Source organism: Rhineura floridana, chromosome 3, assembly GCF_030035675.1.
Source record: "Rhineura floridana isolate rRhiFlo1 chromosome 3, rRhiFlo1.hap2, whole genome shotgun sequence".
NCBI classification, from domain to species: domain Eukaryota; kingdom Metazoa; phylum Chordata; class Lepidosauria; order Squamata; family Rhineuridae; genus Rhineura; species Rhineura floridana.
The window spans coordinates 139263115-139285545 of record NC_084482.1 but is presented as its reverse complement, the minus strand read 5'-3'; the positions used below and the strand labels follow the sequence as shown (position 1 = coordinate 139285545).

At 40.7% G+C, this 22431-nt stretch overlaps 1 long non-coding RNA gene across 1 annotated transcript in view; it reads left to right on the top strand.

Moving 5' to 3' along the window:
• Positions 1-5328: 5328 nt before the first annotated feature.
• LOC133382310 (uncharacterized) overlaps positions 5329-22431 on the top strand; it is a 55887-nt gene continuing 38784 nt past the window's right edge. Inside the window, exon 1 of the long non-coding RNA XR_009761897.1 lies at positions 5329-5746. This is a non-coding gene — a long non-coding RNA (uncharacterized LOC133382310). The remainder of the gene's footprint in view (positions 5747-22431) is intronic.

Sequence of the window (22431 nt, the reverse complement as noted above, 5' to 3'; positions counted from 1 at the left end):
TACGTAGGAACAAAGAGAACTATTACAATAACTATTGTATAGAAATGGAAGAGGACCACAAAATAGGTGAAACAAGAGCCCTATTCCAAAAGTTTACAGAAATGAAAGGGAAATTTAAACTGAGCGTAGGGATGTTGAATAATCAACAGGGGAACACACTGACTGACCGAGATGAAATAAAAGGAAGATGGACGCAATACACTGAAGAACTCTATAAAAGAGATGTCAGGATGACAGATTCATTCGTGGAGGAATCGTACGATGAAGAACCAGAAATTTTAGAACGTGAGGTGGAAGCTGCTGTTTAAATACTTGGAAGAAACAAATCCCCAGGAACAGATGGCATACCAATAGAGTTGTTACAAGTTACTGAGACTGAATCTGTCCAAATTTTGACAAAAATTCGTCAACAAATATGGAAAACTAAACAATGGCCCACAGACTGGAAGCATTCAATATATATCCCATTTCCAAAGAAGGGATCCCAGAGAATGCAGTAATGCAATCGAACTATTGCCTTAATATCCCATGAAAGTAAAATAATGCTCAAAATTCTACAACAAAGGCTCTTACCATATATGGAGCGAGAAATGCCAGACGTCCAAGCTGGATTTAGAAAGGGAAGAGGCACCAGAGATCATATCACAAACATATGTTGGATAATGGAACGGAGCAAGGAATTCTAGAAGAAAATCACCCTATGCTTTATAGATTACAGCAAAGCCTTTGACTGTGTAGATCATGAAAAACTATGGAATAGTTTAAAAGAAATGGGGTGCCACAGCATCTAATTGTCCTGATGCACAACCTATACTCTGGACAAGAGGCTACTGTAAGGACAGAATATGGAGAAATCAATTGGTTCCCAATTGGAAAGGGTGTGAGACGGGTGTATTTTATCACCCTATTTGTTTAATCTATAAGCAGAACATATCATACAGAAAGTGGGATTGGACCAAGATGGAGGTGTGAAAATTGGAAGGAGAGTTATCAATAAGTTAAGATATGCAGACGATACCATACTCTTAGCAGAAACCAGTAATGATTTGAAATGAATGCTGATGAAAGTTAAAGAGGAAAGCACAAAAGCAGGACTACAGCCGAACATCAAAAAGACTAAAGACAACAGAAGATTTATTTCATTTTAAAGTTGACAGTGAGGACATTGAACTTGTCAAGGATTATCAATCCCTTGGCACAGTCATTAACCAAAATGGAGACAATAGTCAAGAAATCAGAAGATGGCTAGGACTGGGGAGGGCAGCTATGAGAGAACTAGAAAAGGTCCTCAAATGCAAAGATGTATCACTGAACACTAAAGTCAGGATCATTCAGACCATGGTATTCCTGATTTCTCTGTGTATGGATGTGAAAGCTGGACAGTGAAAAAGGCGGATGAGAGAAAAAGCAACTCATTTGAAATGTGGTGTTGGAGGAGAGCTTTGTGGATACCATGGACTGCGAAAAAGACAAATAATTGGGTGTTAGAACAAATTAAACCAGAATTATCATTAGAAGCTAAAATGATGAAACTGAGGTTGTCATACTTTGGACACATCATGAGAAGACATGATTCACTAGAAAAGACAATAATGCTGGGAAAAACAGAAGGGAGTAGAAAAAGAGGAAGGCCAACAAGAGATGATTCCATAAAGGAAGCCAGAGACCTGAACTTACAAGATCTGAACAGGGTGGTTCATGACAGATGCTGTTGGACATTACTGATTCATAGGGTTGCCATAAGTTGTAATTGACTTGAAGGCACATAACAACATGTATATGAATGCAGCCTTAATCACAACCTTTAGATGGATTAGGGGACACTATCTTGTTTCAGGAAAAGTTGTATTTCTCCCCGTTTTGCCCTTCCCTAAATACATATTCACTAACAGGCAAAAAACCCTTGCTGTTTAAGAATGTACCTATAGCCAACAGATATTTCTAACAAACTTTAAAAAGCAGGGATATTGGGCAGCTGTAGTAAATGCACCAGGGGACCTCTCTGAGATACTGTGTTGTTGTTATATGCCCTCAAGTCGATTCCGATTTAGGGCAACCCTATGAATCCTTTTTTTTGGTTGTATTCACAGGGTTTTCATCATAGGGTATTCAGAGGAGTTTCACCATTGCCTTCCTCTGAGGCTAGTCCTCTCCAGCTGGCTAGGGCCTGCTCCGCTCACCACAGTTGCACAAGCCAGCCCCTTCTTTGTCCACAACTGCCAGCTGGGGGGAACCTGGGCTCCTTGGAACTATGCAGTTTGCCCATGGCTGCACAGGTGGCAGGGCACATAACCCCTGAGCCACTCCCTGTGGGGGTGATCTTTAGCTGGCCTTTTACACCCAGGACACATGAGCTGGGATTTGAACTCACAGACTCTGAACTCCCAGCCACGCTCTCCTCCCCACTGTGCTATACCAGCTGTCTTGAGATACTGTACTACCCTACAAATTGGTAAAAATGCAGACGCAATTTGGGTTGGTCTCACAGTCCAATCCACTTCCTGTATAGCTTGGAAGACTTTGGTAATGTGCCTCTGAGCACACAGAGGAGAAGGGAAGAAGGAAGGGAGGGGATAGGAGAAATATCTGTTGGCTATAGGTACGTTCTTAAACCACAAGGGTTTTTTGCCTGTTAGTGAATTTCTGTTTTTTAATCCATGAGGTATGAAATGGGATCCTGTGCAAGTTTGCTGAGAATGGGTTGATCATTTGCATGCTTATTGAGTTCAATGGGATTTACTCCTCTGCAATCATGCTTAGGATAGGTGAAACTGATCACAGGGAAGAGGGCGGGAGAGAGAGCTTGAGTGGGGAGGGGTTGAGAAGGAGGAGGCGAGAGCAGAGGGGGAGAGGAGAGGAGGGGAGTTGAAAGGCAAGTGTGATCATTTGCATGCTTATTGAAATTAATGGGATTTACTCTCATACAAACATGCTTATGATAGGTAAAACTGACATGAGGGAGCAAGAGGAGCAGGAGGGAAAGGAGAGGATAGGGAGGATAGGAGAGGGGAAGGATGAGTAGGAGGGGCAGGTTTGATCATATGCATACTTATTGAGTTCAGTGGGATTTACTCCCGTGCAATTATGCTTGGGATAGGTTAGTCTGACAAGGAGGGAGGAGGAGAAGGGGAGGGAGTGAGGAAGGGAGGAGGGGAAGGGAGAGGCCACTGTGGCCACTGGAGCTCTGTCAGGGGCATAGGAGTTTCCTAATAACTCAGCACCCTTCAAAAACTACACTTCCCAGAGTTCTCTGGGGGAAGCCATGACTGTTTAAAATGGAATAAATGTCTCCTGTAGGTGTGGCCTTCTGATTAACCAAGCCAAACAGCTGAGAGTCTGGCTTTTATAACACTGACAGTTGGTTCTTACTAAGTATGCCTGTGCTATCATAGATTTCAATGTTAAATTTCTTAAATTAATTAAAAATCAGCCATGCATTTTTTTTAAGTTTTAAACTGCAGAAGATGAAGGTCATAGTATGGCTAGGTCAGTAATAGTATTACAGGTACTCTGTGAACATGGCTGATTTTTAATTAATTTCAACAAATTATGAGACTACTAAGAAAAAAAGTTCAAGAGGGGCCTGGATTTCCCCCCCCCCCTCTTGTTTTAGACATGGAACTCTGGATTCTCTCTTAAGTGTTTTGTGTATCGCCATGAAAACTTAGAGGGTTGTTAAGCAAGCATTTCTGAGTTCAGGACTATAAGTTTTGTAAGGTTTTGTTTTGAAATGAGCTTTTGGGAAGCAGCAGAATGACATGGGGGTATTTTCAATTTAACATTGCGGAATGTGAAAAATCCATGCTGGCTATAGTGTACAGCCATTCTCATGGCGACATAGTAAAAACTGAAGATAGCAAGCACCATCTTAAAGGTGATTGTCCCACCTTTTCTCCAGGCAGGATGGATGCCTCTTCTATGATTATGGTTGCTAGGGCACAGGTGCATGATTTAAGAACAACAATGTTTCTTGTTCTAGAATTATTGGTTTTACCTACATTTTTGCAAATTTAATTAAGGGAATAATCATTTAATTCACTAAGATTTCTTTAGCAGGATGACAACAATCTTACTAAAGTGTGATTGCATAAGGATCAGAAATACTCATGATGTGCATGGTATGAATGCTGAAAAGCAATGTGAGTATTAATATGTTCATATCCACACACATTTGTGTGATATTTTCTTTAATTAAACAGTTTGTTAGAATCTAAATTCTCCGAAGTTCATGGAGGAGTGTTCATGTAGCTCTAAAAATACAAAATGGGGCAAACATCCACACTACCCTTACCACTTGGAGCTATGTCCAGTCATTTGGTGGAATAGTTAATCATTTGAACGAGTTCAAATCTGCAGGGCCTGTTGAACTGCATTATAGAGTATTGAAGGAACTGGCTGAAGAACTCTTGGAACCACGGTCTATTATCTTTGTGAAATTGTGGAGAATGGGTGAAGTGCCAGATGACTGGAAGTGGGCTAATGCTGTCCCTATCTTCAAAAAGGGCAAAGAGGAACAACCTAGGAACTACAGAGCTGTTGTCAAACCCTGGGAAAATTCTGGAGCAGATGATAAAGTGGTCAATCCGTATGCACCTTGAAATCAATACAGTGATTACTAGAAGCCAACATGATTTATCAACAACAAATCCTGCCAGACTAATCTTGTCTCATTTTTTGATTGGGTAACCTCTTTGCTAGATTCTGGGAATGCTGTGGACATAATACATCTCGACTTCAGCAAAACTTTTGACAAAGTGCCTCATGATATTTTGATTAGTAAGCTAGCTAAATGTGGGCTGACTGGAACAGCTATCAAGTGGATCCACCGTTGGCTACAGAATCATACTCAAAGAGTGTTTATCAATGGTTCCTTCTCAAACTGGGGGAAGGAAATGAGCGGGATACTGCAGGGCTTGGTCCTGGGCCCAGTGCTTTTCATTTTTATTAATGACTTAGATCTGCAGGGAATGCTTATCAAATTTGCAGATGATACAAAATTGGGAGGGATAGCTAATACCCTGGAGGACAGAAACAAAATTCAAAGTGATCTTGATAGGCTGGAGCATTGGGCTGAAAACAACAGAATGACATTTAACAGGGATAAGTGCAAAGTTCTACACCTAGGAAAAAGAAACCAAATGCACAGTTATAAGATGGGGGATACTCGGCTCAGCAATACTGCATGAGAGAAGGATCTTGGAATTGTTGTTGATCACAAGCTGAATATGCAATGCGGCTGCAAAAAGGCGAATGCTATATTAGGCTGCATTAACAGAAGTATAGCTTTCAGATCACATGAAGTACTAGTTCCCCTTTGTTTGACACTGATTAGACCTCATCTTGAGTGTTGTGTCCAGTTCTGGATACTTTAAGAAGGATACAGACAAACTGGAATGGATTCAGAGGAGGGCAACGAGGATGATCAGGAGACTGGAAACAAAGCCCTGTGAGGAGAGACTGAAACAACTGGGCATGTTTAACCTTGAGAAAAGGGGAGATGTGACAGCACTGTTTAAGTACTGGTAAGGTTGTCACACAGAGGACAGCTAGAATCTCTTCTCGATCATCCTGGAGTATGGGGCATGGAATAATGGACTCAAGTTTCAGGAAGCCAGATTTCAACTGATCATCAGGAAAAACTTCCTCACTGTTTGAGTGTTATGACAATGGAACGAATTATCTAGGGAGGTGATGGGCTCTCCAACCCTGGAGGTATTCAAGAGGCAGCTGCACAGCCACCTATCAGGTATGCTTTAACTTGGATTCCTGCATTGAGCAGGGGGTTGGACTTGATGGCCTTATAGTCCCCTTCCAACTCTATGATTCTATGAAAAGTAGAAATAGAGCTGGGTGTTGTCAACATACTGATGACATTGGACCCGAACCCAACTGACAACCTCTCCTAAGAAGCTGATGTTAGGAAGACAGTATTGAACCTGAGGAACTCATAGGAGATTACATCCCATGGGGAGAAACAACAATCTCCCAGCACCATCTTCCCTCCAGGAAGGAATGGAATCATTGCAAAGTGACGCCTCCAACCCCAGAATCCAGTAGGGATGTGATGGCCCATGGTATTGAAAAACCACTGAGAGGTCCAAGAGAATCAGCGTGCACGCGCACACACACACAGAGCGAGAGAAAGCTAAGGACGTCAATCAGGGCAACCAAAGCAGTCTCATTGTCAAAGGCAGGCCAGAAACTAGACTGAAATGGATCCAGAAAATCAGTTCAATCCAAAAGGTCTGTGGGGGATTGCACAGGCTGCTAAAATGTCCACATACTTAATCTTTCCAGTACAGTTTTCTTCCAGCCCTGTACTTTGGAAATCTGCAATGCAACGATAAATGATTGCATTTTTTTAAGTTGTAGATTATTAGTGTCCAACTGCAGATATTTTATCTTAGGCAATATGGAAATAATCAACATTCTCTTCTGCATCAGCACACAGTCAGGCAGTATACTATGGAATAATAAACTGGTAATCCAAGGAGTACTAATCAGTAAGGCAACAGGAAAGACAGCTGGTTTTGCATGATCAGGCTTTATGGTTGTGTATTCCTCAACAGGCCTGTAGCCATAGCACAGCCCCTCCTTTCTTTATGCAAATCTCTTATCAAGAAAGGTATCGGCATGCACTGCAACTTTAAATGCACTCTCAGAAACCAGGGCACACAGTAGAAATGGAGTTGCTAGCTACACAGTTGCAGTGTGTTAAGCTATAAATTTTGTTTTTTAATAAACAGGTAAATAAGAAAAAAAGCCCATATCCAAATCCAGTTCAGACATGCTCCCAAAAGGCATCTCATCCTAGCAATGCAGACAATCCATTTTACAAGCATGACATCATTTGAACAAGTTCTTATCATTCAAACTCCATTTAAAAAATCTAAACTCTTCTAGATGGGCTTGTTATCACTGCTTTGTTGTGTCCTGAGGGCTGGACACTGCCATCTTGTAGCTACTGGGCTCTGTTGCTACTTTGTTTTTCTAAATTAAAAAAAAATGTCAAAAGACAATTCTCTGCTTTTAATAATATATTTCTTCATATTTTTTGTTATAATGTAATGATGCAGGTATTTAAAAATGATCTTACTGTGTTTTGATGTAAACCACCTAGGGACTTCACAGTGGCATATAAATATTATACATAAATATAAAAAGGCTTGACCGTTTGGGGTGTATACATAGTTGTTTCTTGCGCAGACATTTAAGAAATAATAGGCTGACTAATTAACCATTTTTTCCCTTATAGAATGATCTAATAATGAAAGGCATCTGTCTGGAAACTGAGTTAGAATACATGAACCAATTGCATCGCTATGTCATGCAAAACTGCAAAGCATTGTGTTGGGAATAGATCAGGGGGCACAATTCTTCAACTTGACTAGAAGTTGTTCAAGAGCACCTCCACACTCAGGAAAGACCATAGGGACACTGTAAAGGCATGTAGAATCTACACAGAATTCAGCTTTTAAACTCATATATTATCTTCACAATCAGAGGGTTGTTTTGTGTACAAGAAGTTTTCTAATGCTCAAAGTTAATTGGATGCATGACACTGGACAGAATTATGTGTGTATGGGATGTGTACAAATAGATCCTAGCAAATGTTTGTTTGTTTGTTTGTTTATGTTTATGTTTATATCCTAACCTCCCTCCAAGAAGATCAGAGTGGCATACACAGTTCTTTGAGATAGGCTAGGATGGGAGACAGTGGGTGGCCCAGATCACCAATGTGTTTCATGGCTGAGTGGGAATTTGAACCTGGATTTGCCACCCTTTTCCTCATAACTACTGCTCACCATTCCTCCATCCAATAAACATCACCTCCAACTACAATATGTCTTTCCGCTTGTATTGCCCCCTGAGAAAAGTTTGCATTTAATGTGAATTGGGGGAGCTACAGCTCAGTCCTGTGCATGCTTACTTAGAAGTAAGTCATATTTTATTCCCCTGCAACTTATTTCCAAGTAAGTATTCATAGGATTCCAGCCTTAGGGTTCTATCCAAAGTTAGTCCTTCTGAGAGTACACCCACTGAAGGTAAGAGACATGACTAACTTAGGTTCATTAATTTCCATGGATTTGATCTGAGTAGAATTTAGCTAGGCTAGAATGGTATAGTTGAAAGGGTGAGTCGCACTGAACTCAGTGAGCCTTACTTCTGACAACACATGCATAGGATTGCACTTAGTCTCATTGCAGGGTTTGTTATCTGTGCCCAGTTCAGACACAATGGCAGCTGATAATTGAGCCATACTTTGGAGATTAAAAACACTCCGTGGGCTCCCTCCTGTCCTTTCTTCATTTGGTCTAATAATGTTTGAAACCATAGTTTGAACTGGATCTTCAAACAATGTACAGACTTTACTGTATGGCATAAACCATAGTTTGGCAATTTGGATGTGATGTCAAATTATGGCTGAGCAAATCAGAAATTGATGAAGAAATCTGCACTTGAAAGGCTCTGATGGTGTTCACCTGGAGGACTTGCCTCTGCCAGAAAAGTAGCTTATCCTTGGGTGTAGGGAAGGCTGGCTGGAAAAAAAGCTGCCTCCTTCCCCTAGTTTCTGCCCAATCCACCCAAGAGGCAGAGAGGAGGAGCCATGGTTTGGTGACAACCTACCTTGACAGTCTCTAAACCACAGATGGGAACCTGTGGCCCTCTGGATGTTGCTATTATGCCTGACCATTTATCATGCTAGCTGATGCTGATGGGAACTGGAGTCCAACAGCATCTGAAAGGCCACCGGTTCTCCATCCTTAAAACATTGCTCTTACAACAGTGAGAGAATGGGAGATGACCATGAGGGCAGAAGGGTCATACTTAGTGTGTAGAAGCAATATTTGTAAATTATATTGTGCCACATTCATTTCAATTGCTCATGCATCATTTTTTTTCAAATATTGATTTAGGTAAAAAGTTACAGATTTAGAACAACAACAGCACCTTATCACAATCCTCCCTGGCTGATGATCATTACTCCTGAAAATGGAGTGGATACATGTAGAAAACAGGGCTGAAAGACCGATATAGCTCTATCATAAATAACCTACCTCCAATTCATTTTCAGTCATTTTGATATTTCCCATTGTGTCTTCCTATAAATTTCCTTCATACATTCTGCAATTTTAATAGGCATAAATCTTTGAGCATATCGACCTCTGTGTTCTGGAATGAATAGGAAATTATCTAGCCAAACTTCCAGCATCTAGAGGACAATCTTACACTCTAGCAGGCTAGCAGTAAATTAAATAAAATCATTCTGGCTGTGGAATACGTGCTGTTCTTAAAGTGAAAAGGTTGACTTTCAAGTACATTGAACAAACTGTTGCTGATTTTACTCTATATATTGACACTATCTGCCTTACCTCTTTCCGTTCTTGGGAGTAGTAGGTTTGTTTGTGTACTTTTCACACATCACAAAATAGGCACAAGATAAGTATGCACAGGCTTGGTTTTGTTACATATAGAAGGACAGAAATGAGGCAACAGTATTTCCTGCTAAAGTTTCAGGTAGAACCATAACTCACACTGACATTTCATGTGACTCGTCTACCTTTGTTGAGCAGCTGATTTTGACAATTTGTTCTTTTTTTATAAGGTATTACATAGGTTGTCATTTGGGTTTATATCATGTGAGGCAATATTATTAGCAAATTGTAAGCTATTTTTCCAGAGAAAAATTTTGCAGTAATTTGCAGGAAGTTCCAAAACAGCTGCTCTCATTGAACACCATTATATCTACAACAATTCTAATTATCTTTGGTAACTTTCAGTGTTTGGCATCACTCCATTATTGTTCATTTTAACGGCTTTTTAAGTGCTCTCGGACATTTGCCCATGATGTGCTTGCAACCCCACCTTTGACCTTGGTATTCAGTTTTGTGACTTTACAAGTTCTGTATTCAGTGAGCTGTAGTTAATGTACACAAGTTCTAAAAAGCTGTATTAGAGATTTTATTTTACTAATAAAACAAGGCAATTCACAGTTTCAGATTTTCCCTAACATGTCATTATAAATATCAAAATGAAGTAACTGAAAGAACCATTGTGACCTTCTACAGTATACTAGGAAATGTGTGCAGATATCTTAATGAATCTTAATATTCATGGATCGGGGGGGGAGTTAAAATAATACTGAGGCAAAACAAAAACAACACCCAGCCCTAGGGATATAAGAATGCACCGATTTCCATTCTACCTCTATTGGTCACGTTCAGCACTGTTTCCATTCCACTGCAGTTCAGTGTCCACCGAATACTACCTTATTTGTGTTGCTGTCTGCTATTTAATGCAAGTAACTATTTATGTATCTCATGTAACTTATATTCATTTCAATGTAAAGGAAATGTCAAACCAATGTATATAACCAATGTCATCAATTACATATCATTTGCGGTCTTAAAAACAACCACCGCCAGGTGAACGAATACCAGTCATATTTGCCTGACTGATTTCCATTCTTGACCACGGACAGACAAACTGCAACAATTTCCGCTTCTTTTTCCGTCAAAATTCTTTGACACCTCTATGCAGCCCTAAAGTGTTTTCCAAGCTACAGACATGCTACCTCCAAACATCCCTTTTGAGGGCTACTGTATTTTATCATGTTCAACAATTGCTCATCTTACAGCAAAGCCATATTATGATGCATTGTCCAAAGAACAGTCATTTCAAATTCCATCATCAAATAGAAGAGACACTGTGGCATGCAATAGATTTTACAGCCATGAGAAGCTTCAGGCTTATAGAACTGAATTTCCTTTTATGTAGACTCAGTGAAGGAAGGACTTTGGCCTTATCCAGAAAAGTACTCATTTAAGCCCATACACAATTCAGTTTACTTTTTAGGAGTGTAGTCATAGACATGATACAATTAAAAAAACACTTCTGTGAAGACTATCATGAAACCCATGTGTATTTCTCGATGGGTACATATATTCTAAGAAGCCACAATTGGCTATGGTTTGACAGTGCATGTTCATGTGCAGAACATGTTGTGTAATATGTGTGTGTGATTGTCACACATGATAACTAACTGAACTGTTTTCATTATTTTGTTTTTATAGTCTACAACTTTCCATGTAGAAAATCTGCAGTGTGTGGAACAATGCTACAGTGCTGACAAAGTGACATTTGTTGGGCTTTAGGTTGTTGTTGTTGCTATTAATTAGATTTTATTACCTGGCCTTTACTTAGAGATCCTGGGGGGTTACAACAATTTTAAAACACATAATTAAAACAGTTAAAAACAACCCAAACAACATTACAGAAAAAAAGGGTGGCTCCTAAAAATAAACATCTCGGGTATCGAAGGTCATGGTAAAGAGGTATAAAAGTTGTACAATGAAGTTGCCAGATGCACCTTGGTGGGGAGGGAATTCCACAGCCTAAGAGCTGCTGCCACAGAGAATGCCCTGTTCCGGGCTACCCCACCAAACTTCCAAGGGTGGCAGAACTTATCAAAAGGGCCCCCTCTGCTGATCTCAACACTCTGAAGGGTCTGTAGGGAAGGAGGCTTTTAGGTTGTTTTCCTGGACGTGCTTGTTTCTGCAGTGCTCACTGAAACCAGGTTTTCTCAAGGAGTAAGGTAGGCCATCCTAATTAGATGCAGGAAACACAGTTACTAGGAGGAAGTATGAGCTTCCACCACATTGGGAGCAAAGGGAACTCAATTTGTTTGTATCTGTCTAAAATGGGCCAGAAAGCCAAATGTCAGACCATCCTCTCCAACCCTTTCACAATCCATTCAATATGGGAAGGAATGTGTTCCTTCCCATCGTTCTTGATTGAGGGGCACATTCTTTCTGGGGTTTTTTTTAGCCGTTCTGCTTACTTATGATTAATCTATGATGCTACAAGTTCACCTGGCTCTGTTGCTACCCTCTTTATTTGAGCATGCTGCCTCCAGATCTGAGTGAAGTCTTTGGCTGATTTTGTGGTCAATGTAGTTTAGAAACAAATAAAACTTTTAAAGATGAGGTATCAAGTATGCAAAGTAGGAAACAGCTATTTTGGGATCCAAACAATAGTCCTTAGAAAAGCGACTATCACATCTGAATGTTGCAATGAGCGTTGGTTACTATTGTCCTGTAAACAGTCATGCTCTTCCAGGCATATGTTATTGATTCCCTTCATAGTCAAACATAACATATGGGCTCTTGATGGACATGGGCATGGCCTTGTGAAAAATGTGGCAATATTAAGGTTTGAATGTGGCCAATGTGAATCAGTGTAACGCCATCACAGAGAAATGGAAAATTCCAAACCTATTAAGTCATGGGTAACCAACATGGCACCCAGAGGGTAACCTGCACCTGCAGAAACCTTCCCTCTGGATCCAATCCCCCACCCCACCCTTGCTAAATTTATGCTTGATAGAAGCCTTCCTTAGCCAATAGAAGTTTTTTTCCTAAGTATAATTGTCATGCAGATGGCAACTGGGAGGGTTACTGTGGGGCAAGGTGGGAAAACTGCAGCAGGGGTGTAGTGCCCACAACAGTTTCTTCTGTTTGCAAATACACCCACGGCCCCCAAAAGGCTGACGACCCCTCTGGTAATGAATATCCTATGTACACAGGCCAAGACTTATCCAACATGAGAGAGGCTTGATTGTTTTCCGTGTTAAGCAGAGCTTGCTATCATTTTTTTCCAGAACGTCTGCAATAGAATTCCACTAATGACAATGTTTAACATACAGTATTTACTTCCCATCCTGCCTTTCACCTTGTGTCAACAGCAGGGGAAATTACTTATCATTGGTATTTCACAACTTATCTACTTAAGATCTATAGCAATGGAAAAGATAATTGTTGGAAATTTCATCCATCTAAAGCCAGCTTCATCCATCTGGTGAAAATGCAGTAAGATTATGTTCTGTTTGAATAAAAGTGTTGCAGTGATTGTGAGATAGGTGACACTCAGCCTTGCAACCCACTATGCACCCTGTTAGGCTATTTCAAAGATTCTATAACTCGGGAACATCACCAGTTAGTTTGGAACATATTAACTGTTGCAAAGATTTTAATTGCCAAAAACAGGCAGAATTCTAGCCTTCCAGCCTTAAGAGAATGGTTTGTAAAGTCCTGGAACTTAAACTGAGTAGATACATTCAACTGTGTGATGGTAAATAATGCCTTGGGAGCTTGGGAAAAATTGGATTCCATTTGTTACTTTAATAGCTAAATCATGTTAATTAAATAGAATTAAATAGATATTCATTAATAGAAGTCTCTTGATTCAGGCCTGCTTAGCTTAACATCAGCAAGGTGGCTGCATTATGTGAAGAAATCCTTTATCCTCATCTACTGATAACAATCATCCAAGTTCTTCATTCATAATGCATACCTAATTAACTTACAGAATTTATCACCATAAGATACTGTGATAGATGCTTAGATGGTTTTTTAACAGGCCATTATTATTTTCCTCCACAGATATCAGTGGGTATGAAAAATGGTAACATAATTTTGTATCAATCTTTAGCAGCAGGGTATCTCTGGACACCAACTGTTAAGGACAAGCAATGATCTATTGCAAGGGTGAGGAACCTCTAGTCCAGCCTTTCCCAACCAGTGTGCCTCCAGATGTTGTTGGACCACAGTTCCCATATTTCCTGACCATTGGCAATGCTGGTTGAGGCTGATGGGAGTTGTGGTCCAACAACACCTGGAGGCACACTGGTTGGGAAAGGCTGCTCTAGTCCATGAACCAGTTACCCTGCCAGGCCTCTCCATTTGGTCCACAAGGCCTCTGATGTCAGAGTTGGAAAGAAGCATAGGGATGCTTGCAAAACCCTTTGCAAATGAGGGATTTTGACAGGTGGGTGGGACAGCCCATCTGTGAAATGTGATGTCATAATGACATCATGTGATTGACAGGTGAGTTTGCCAAAAAGGTTACTCACCTGGATTATTGCTTTCTTGCCCTGCATATAGACTTTGTGGAGTCATCTGGCTGTTCACTGATATAAATAGAATGCTGAATGAGATGGACCCTTGGTCAGGTCAAGTAAGGTTCTTCTTACATTCTTATTAAATATACATCATTAGAATACCAACATTTTTCTTCCATTAGCCTTAGTCTTAGCAATATAGTAATACCTCAGTTAACGAAGTACTTGCGTTCCTGGACATTACTACTTTAACAGAAACTCAGAAACCAGAGGTAAGAATAACATAGAAATAATAGGGATAGGTTCCTACACCACAGACAAGAAGGGCAGTTCAACATATTTCAGCAAGCTTTTTATTCAAAACTAACAATACGCATGTCTGAAATGAAACAACCAGGTCAAGTAAGCCTTGCATACAGACGACTCAAAGGTTTCTTCCAAAATGCACCCAGGGATGCCTGCCTGGCCTTTTTTCTTTTATTGTGTAGCATCTTGCTGTAGCAATCTATTTATTTATTTATTGCACTTGTATACCGCCCCATAGCTGAAGCTGTCTGGGCAGTTTACAGCAATCAAAAACATTAAAACAAATATACAATTTAAAACACATATTTTAAAAACAATTTAAAACACAATTTTAAAATTTAAAACAATATAAAAACAATTTAAAACAATTTAAATCTAAAGCTGTGAGCACAGTTCTCTCCGTACTCGAGCAGGCAGGCAAGGGGCAGCCACCACCATCACCCTGGGCTTGGTCTCTCTCTCTTCCTCTCTCTCTGCCATCCTTCCCTACACTCACACAGACACATCTGCAGTAAACAGTGCTTCCAGGGCATCCGAAGCACTGTTTACTGGAGAGGCTTCTGTGCCACATGGCAAGGAGCACCATTCCAGCCATGCATGAGAGAGCTGCCTGCAACAGCCACAATCCAGTAGACAAGGAGCCACATTCTGACTATGTCAGAGTTAGGGTTGCCAGGTGTCCAGTTTTTGCCTGGAGCTCTGGCTTTTGGGGGTCCTCTCTAGGTCTCCAGGTGACTCACCTTAATCTCCAGACTCTTAGCTTTCATTTTTTTAAAAAAATAAGTTTCTAGGTGGTCTGTTTCAAAAGATATATACCAAAATGTCAGCTGCCACCCCCACAACTTCTGTTACTACCGGCTGCTCTAATCACTGCCCTTTCAGATTCTTAGTCAATAAGTGAAGTCAAGGTTGTGGTTGATAAGATTTGTTGGCCCCAGGCAATAGCTAAATTCACAGTTTCCTTTTCCTACTTGTGTCGCATCAGGAGTTCAGTAAATATATCACTTTCAGCAGCCTCAAGAGTACTCTCTCTGTACAGGATTGGGACTTCTTCTGAGTAAACATGCATAGCATTGCACTACAACAGAAGATCACAGCAGGATCTTGGTAGGCATAAAAGTGTACATGCAGGGTTTTTTAATTACTTGCAAACATTTTATCTTTCAAATAATTTTTGAACAGAAGTTTTAAAAAGTGTACATGCTGCAGTGTTATACTTTTCTAATTAAGGAGTCAAACAAGTTTAACTTTTACTGGAAGAGGGCAGTTTATTTGTCTTATTCATAATCTGGTTTGAAAACCTTCCCAGTATGAAGCCTTTCTGGGAGTAAAGCTGCAATGCTCATTCCACACACCTGGGAGCTAACCCTATTGAATTCAGTAGATGTGGTTAGGATTGTGCTGAAAATCAATGGGACTTTTGAGTGAACATAGAAAAGGATTGTGTTGTAAATCTTTCTCTCCCCCTCTGACCTTTTTTAAAGAAGTTAAACAGGGCTAACTTAGGTGTCACTGCTTTTATTTGGCAGGAAACTAATACTTTTAAAAAAAAAAAAAGTTCTGCAATGGCCAACTGGTTTTGACAATAAACTTTTATATGAGGTGTATGTATTTTTACATCTCCAGTGCGAGTATATATATGGAGTCTTTCCAACAACACTGTGAGATAGGGTTGGAAACTAAGGCAGTTCACAACAAGAAATAAAACCATTTAAAATCCAGTAACCATAAAACAAGTATAAAACAGTTGCAAAACAGCTTAACATGGCATGATTCTGAATTTTGGATTGGGTGAGTAAAGTTCCTTATCACTGAATTGCAGTCCTGTGCATGCTTCCCTGTCTGAGTAAGCCCCATTGACTACATTGGGACTTGCTTCTGAGTAAACATACATAGGATTGCACCTTAGGGTGGTCATGGTCCCCCTCTGTTGTTTTCATCCTGAGGGGAAGATTAGGCTGAGCGATGGTTGACCATGGGCTATGCACCAGTAAATGTATATTATTTCCATTTTAAAATTTAATTAAAATGATCTATATGCAGGCAAAGTTTATGAAGTAGTGGAGATCCACATAATACATTTAACGCACATTCAACCCGCATATAAAGCACATGACTTCCCCCAAAGAATCCTGGGAAGTGTAGTTTCCCCCTTACAGTTATAGTTCCCACCACCCTTAACAAACTACAGTTCCCAGGATTCTGCGGCGGGATTCATGTGCTTTAAATGTATTCTGTGGATCTGCCCCAGGTATGCTGTGCATTCATTAGTGAAATGGAAAGAACAATTTTAAAAATATATTTTTTAAACAGGGCTGTAGCTCAGTGGTAGAGCACATGCTTTGCATGCAAAGGTCCAAAATTCAATCTCTGGAAGAGACTATGGCCTGGAATCCTGGAGAGCCAATGTTAATCCATGTCAGCAGTACTGAGCTAGATGGTACCAAATGGCCTGACTCGGTATAAAAGAGGAAAGAGACCCAAGGGCCACAGTGACTCAGAAATTTATTTATATATTTTATTTACAACATTTATATACTGCTTTATTGTAAAAACAACAACCTCAAAGCGGTTTATAGAAGGAACTAAAACAATAAAATTATAGGCAAAAAGATTTAAAGACAGGTATTTAAAAACATTCTGAATAATAACACCAACAATGAGTTAAAAACAGAGAAAACATAATAGCTTCTACATGCCTGGGTAGGTTTGCCTAAACAAAAATGTTTTTAGCTGGTGCCAAAATTAGTACAATGAAGGCACCTCCCTAATGTAAATAGGCAGGGAGTTCCAAAGCGTAGGTATTGCCACAATAAGAATTGATTTCTTACAAGAGCAGAACAAGTACTATGTGGAACCTGTAACTTGGAAAGCACACCTTGAACTTGGCCTGGTAGCAAATCAGCAACCAGCACAGATTTCAGAGCAGAGGTATCATGTGCTGATAGGGTCTCATGTCAGCAATCATGCCACACCATTCTGTACTAACTGCAGCCCTGGGGTCAGGTTGAGCTGCATGAGGATTTCTATGACCTTGGCTGACTGGTGTCCAGGATTTTTTAAAATTTTGGTTAGGAACCCTGACTAGTTGTGGGATGCTCAGTTTTCTGTCTTACTCATAGGAATCTTATTGTGGTTGGTATGGTACTGCATTTAGGAAATCATCATTGTCTTCTTCTTTTTCTATTTACATTTCATTTACCTCTGACCGTACTCCCTTACATCCATAGAAGCAACAACAGTGGTCCTATGTGATCAGCTCAACCCCCTTAAACCCAGTGATGATACACCTTGTTATTTGCATGATTGTTTGTTTCTTGCCTAATAGTGGTAAAGGAGAATTCACATACTGGGAAGTGTGGCTTCAACTGCTGCTGTTCCCAATCTGCTGCCTGTGAAGGTAGACCAAAGCATGTGTGTTATTTCTCTGTAATTATTACTCACTGGAATTGGGTTGGCTGTCAAAGTGAGTTTATAGCAGCCCACAGAGTAGGCAGGAAAGAGCAGCAAAACCTTTTAACTCTTACCCATTTCTCAAAACTGTCTCTGCAGTGAAGGGTCAAGTCTGTAAAGAAGTTTGGAGCAGCCATGTTAAAAGGCAGGCAGGGCATTCCAGGCAGGGGGTTGCCAACCCTGCTTTGATACAGATATTGCAGAGGATTCCTAGTCAAGCCTTACCAACAGCATGGTCCTAACAATATCTACACAGAAGTAAGTCCTGTTGAGTTCTATGGGGTTTAGTCCCTTAGTAAGTGTGTTTAGAACTTCAGCCTTCAGAGGTATCCATCTTTACTCCTGAGTGCTCCCATCTAACATGTCCACAACACTAGGCTTTCTTCCTACAACAGCCTTCTGGTGACTGGCCTGGCCTGCAGGCACTTAAACCCTTCTTGCCAGAAGCAAGTAGGCTAGGTTAAATGTTCCTTACGCAGAATCTCTAAGCAGGTAAGAAGGAATGATCTCATCACTTCAGCTGGACCTAGTAACACCCTCATTTAGCTAAGATTTCTATCTTAATTTCGAGTCAGATTTTTTTTTTGAGTGGTATGCTCCAAGCAACTGCGGTTGATGCTTAATGAATCATGCTTAATGACATCACTACAGCCTGGCCTATGACATCACTAGGATACCCCCTATGACATCACCAGGGCATGCCCCCTGTGACATCACTAGGATCTGGCCCTGAAATCCCAGGTGTTGGGATGTTTCTGACCTGGCAACCCTAGTCAGAGTATGTGCCCTGCACACTCCCCACACCCAAAAAAGACTTTGTTAAAAGGAGTTTCTTTCCTGGAGGATTTTTAATTGAGGTATTGTTGTAGTTGAAGAAACAGAGCAACATCCCCACCACCACCAATTTATTTATTCATATATCAGCTTTTATGTCATAAATCTCTTGTATGTTTTATGGGCCATGGCTCACTCCATGATTGGTTGGCACATAGATAAACCTTTATAGCTTTGGAGATCTTGATTGTGCTACCAATAGATTTTAAACTTTTTTTTTGTTTAGTATTTTGTACTTGTTTACTCCAAGACTGTGTACTCTTGTACACAGCTGGAGTGATGTTGTTATTATGTGATAGGACTGAAGATCTGCTACAGTCAGTTGCAAAAGAATGGGCAGTTTGCAGTGCACACAAGAACACAGAGTCCTTTTTGGAGATTTGGTCTGACTTTCTTATATTTGACTGCTTCCATTTGTGTGCGTGGCCGCTGTGGGAATGACCAGATGAGGGGGTGGGTGGACTTGCCATAACAGAGAGGAGAGAAGATTGTCTATTTGGTCATAACAAACCAGGTTCTCTCTTTTTAAAATATGAAAGAACTTTTTAAAGTTTAAATCTGAAAACAATAAATAAAAGAAAATGAGAAGCCAACACCAATGCTTCTAAATAACATCAGACACTAACAGTTTACAAATGAGATATTATGGTTCTGGAGCTCTAAAAACCAGAAAGGAAATAAGAAATTTTAATCACAGTTTAGACTCAGACAATCTAATGCTTCAAGGGCATCTGGCAGTTTTAAACAGTACTACAAACTAATTACAATGAATTGGCTCTTCAAAACTGCCATAGATCAGGGTAAAGATGTGGGAACAGAACTAACCAACAGAACTTGAAAATTGTAGGCAGAAAGTCCATTTTATACACTACAGTCAGAAAACTGCAAAATAGCGAATGTGTTTGTATGGCAGCACAGATAAGAAACTATAGCAGCATATAGAGACAGATAGCAGCTGCTGCCCTTTTGCCTCCTCAGTTTTACATCAGGTCTGCAAAATTTGTGACCCACTGTGCCAAAGAAAGCCCATCAACAAAGTTTTGTGTCCTACCAACTGCTAGACAAGCCATGATTTTTCAGTCTCGGGCAGTCAGCAAATCCAAGAAGTATATTGAATCTCTGGTGGATCACCATACATGGCTGGTAGGCTGTGTTTGGCTTGTATGTTCACATTCTGTAAGTCTGCCCTAGATGCAGGTTTAGAATAACCAGCCGTGTTCAAAGCAGCAAAAGAGCACTGTAGCACCTTAAAGAGAAGCGCATTTAATGTGCCGTAAGTCCACTTCTTCAGTTCAGATGTTCGGCATGTGCCCCATGAACCTTCCCCCACTCTGGATTTTTTGTTGCTTAACAGTTACCAGTACTTATTATTCCCTCCTATGGCATGCAACTCTGCATTTCACACAACACTGTGACAGGGAGAAAATTAGCTGCACGAGAGCGTGCCAAAATGTCACAGGATGGCCCAAGCTGTTACCAAGCAGCTACAATCCCACAAACAGCCTGACAAGGGTTGACTTACACTGTTACGGGGGTGGGGTGGGGATCTTAGCAGTTTCCATATGACATTTTCCCTCTCATTTTGTAATTCCATAACCTTGTTACAATAACTACTGAACTAGCATGGAAGCTGTCCCATGTGTCCCCTTACAGAGTACTAAAAAAAAGAGAACACTTTTCCTATAATTAATTTCCCGATGAAATATGTCCCTCGGCCCATATTTAAAGCAGAGTTACACTGGATAATGTCCAGTCCTCAGGAATTTTTTCAAAAGTAAAACAAAACCCTTTATTGTGCGAGTACTGTTGTTTCCGTTGTGCCATTTTGGTGTGTCTGTTTTTTTTTTTTTATAGCTTGGGTTCTTCAAGCCATCATGAACCTAACATTACTTCAAATTTCTGTCATCATTTACAAGTGGGACCTGCAACACAATCACAAATGTTGCAGTACAGACTGGTCCATCTGCAGCATTCCAACCACTCCATTCTATCATGTTTGAGATTTCCCCCTCCCCACCAAGATTTTTGTACATTTTGGGCTTCCCCCGCGTCTGCTAATACCTCCCTCTTGTTTGTGGGTGATGCTCTTTTGGCTACCTGCCTACTGGTACTTGGAGAACTGAGATCGCTATTGGTATGTACAAAATGTTGTTTCACATGTTGGGGCAAGAACCTTCTGAACTCTCCCTTCTCCGTCAGGAGACTGCTCAGAGCAAGTTAACAGGTGCGGGGAGGTGCCGCTTGGCTGTATAAGCAACGGCACTCACAGAATTGAATGACATGTAGAAAACAGAATGATAAATTGCGGTTTTCTCCTAGCCTTCTTCCAAGGACCTCAGGATCCTTCTTTTACCCTCAAAAGCTGGTGAGGTAGATGAAGCCGAGAGATAGTGCTTGGCCCCGCATCACCTGGTAAGGTGAGGCTAACTGGGTATAGATTCGAATCCAAGTCTTCCCTGGATCCTACGATCCAGGGTCACACAATAAGCTTTGAGGCTGTGCAGGGGTCTGAATATTAGTGCAACATGCTACAGCAAGCTAGTTCTATCAGCAAGTGGCAGGTTTATGATTAGCTGTTGTCACTATTGGATGCAATTGCAGCAAAGCTTAGCTATGTTTGTTTTTCTCTTGGGACATGTTTGCACTTACCTTGTTTTGCGAAACAACAAAAAAAGAGTTTTTAAAGGTTTTTGGGATCAGTCTCACAGTACAGGCGGGCCCCGCTTATATGGCAGGTTCCGTTCCAGACCCCCGCCGTAAAGCGGAAATTGCCGTAAAGCGGAATCCCATTGAGTATAACGGGGCGCATCGTGCGAAAATGCCGCGAAAATGCTGCAAAACCGCAAAATTGGCTTTAAAACGGGGAATGAAAGCCACCGCATTAGCAGAATGCCGGGAAGCGAAGCGCCGGGAAGTGGGGCCTTACTGTAGTTATTGTGATAATGGCTTTCACTCTGCCGGTGCCAATAGCCCTCTGTTACAGCTATATTGTTTGAGCAGTCCATGCATGCAAGACAAATTAGTTTTTTATTTCTTTATTAGATTCCTCCAAAGGAGTCCAGGATAGCAAAATGAAGAAGGCATCACCGTTCCTACATAACTTAGGAAGTTAAAAAAAACCAAAAACCTGGTGCTGCTAAGCTGTTTGGGATGATGACTACGTGATGCATTTCAGTGGGAAAACAGTGAAATCAGAGAGAGACAAAGTAGAAGAAACATGAGAGAAGATTTCCTGGAGGGAAATTGCTTAACCCTAAAATTGCCTAACTTACTCTTGTAAATATACTTTTGGAGGAACTCAACAAGTTCACAATGATAAGTTACACCTGCTGAGATGTCCTCATCTATGCAGATCCTAAAGAGGCAGGAGCCCCCGTGTTCTTTTTTCCCCTCTGGGCACCCAATGAACGGGGTGAGAGAAGAAAACTACTGGTGGCAAAAGTGTGAAGCACCCCTCCCTGCCTCCACTTCACAGACTGAAATTGAAGACTCCTCAAGCTGCTTTTAATGTTTGCTTGTTTTTAAAGCACCTGTTGGGACTTCATGGAATCATAGAATAGTAGAGTTGGAAGGATCCTATAAGGCCATTGAGTCCAACCACCTGCTCAACGCAGGAATCCAACTTAAAGCATGACATGCATTTGTGTGTAATAATAATAAATAATAATAATAATAAATTTAATTTCTGTGTCGCCTATCTGGCCAAAGGCCACTCTAGGCGACGTACAAAACAGTTAAAACACAATGAGATAAAATACAATAATACAATAAAAAACAGTATGAGAATAATACAGCAGCAACAATATTAAAACAGGGTAGGAGGCATTTCAGTCACAGTAATTAACCCTCCCCGGAGATCCCAAAGGCCTGTTGAAAGAGCCAGGTCTTTAAGGCTTTATGGAATACATTTAGGGAAGAGGCATGCCGGAGATCTTGTG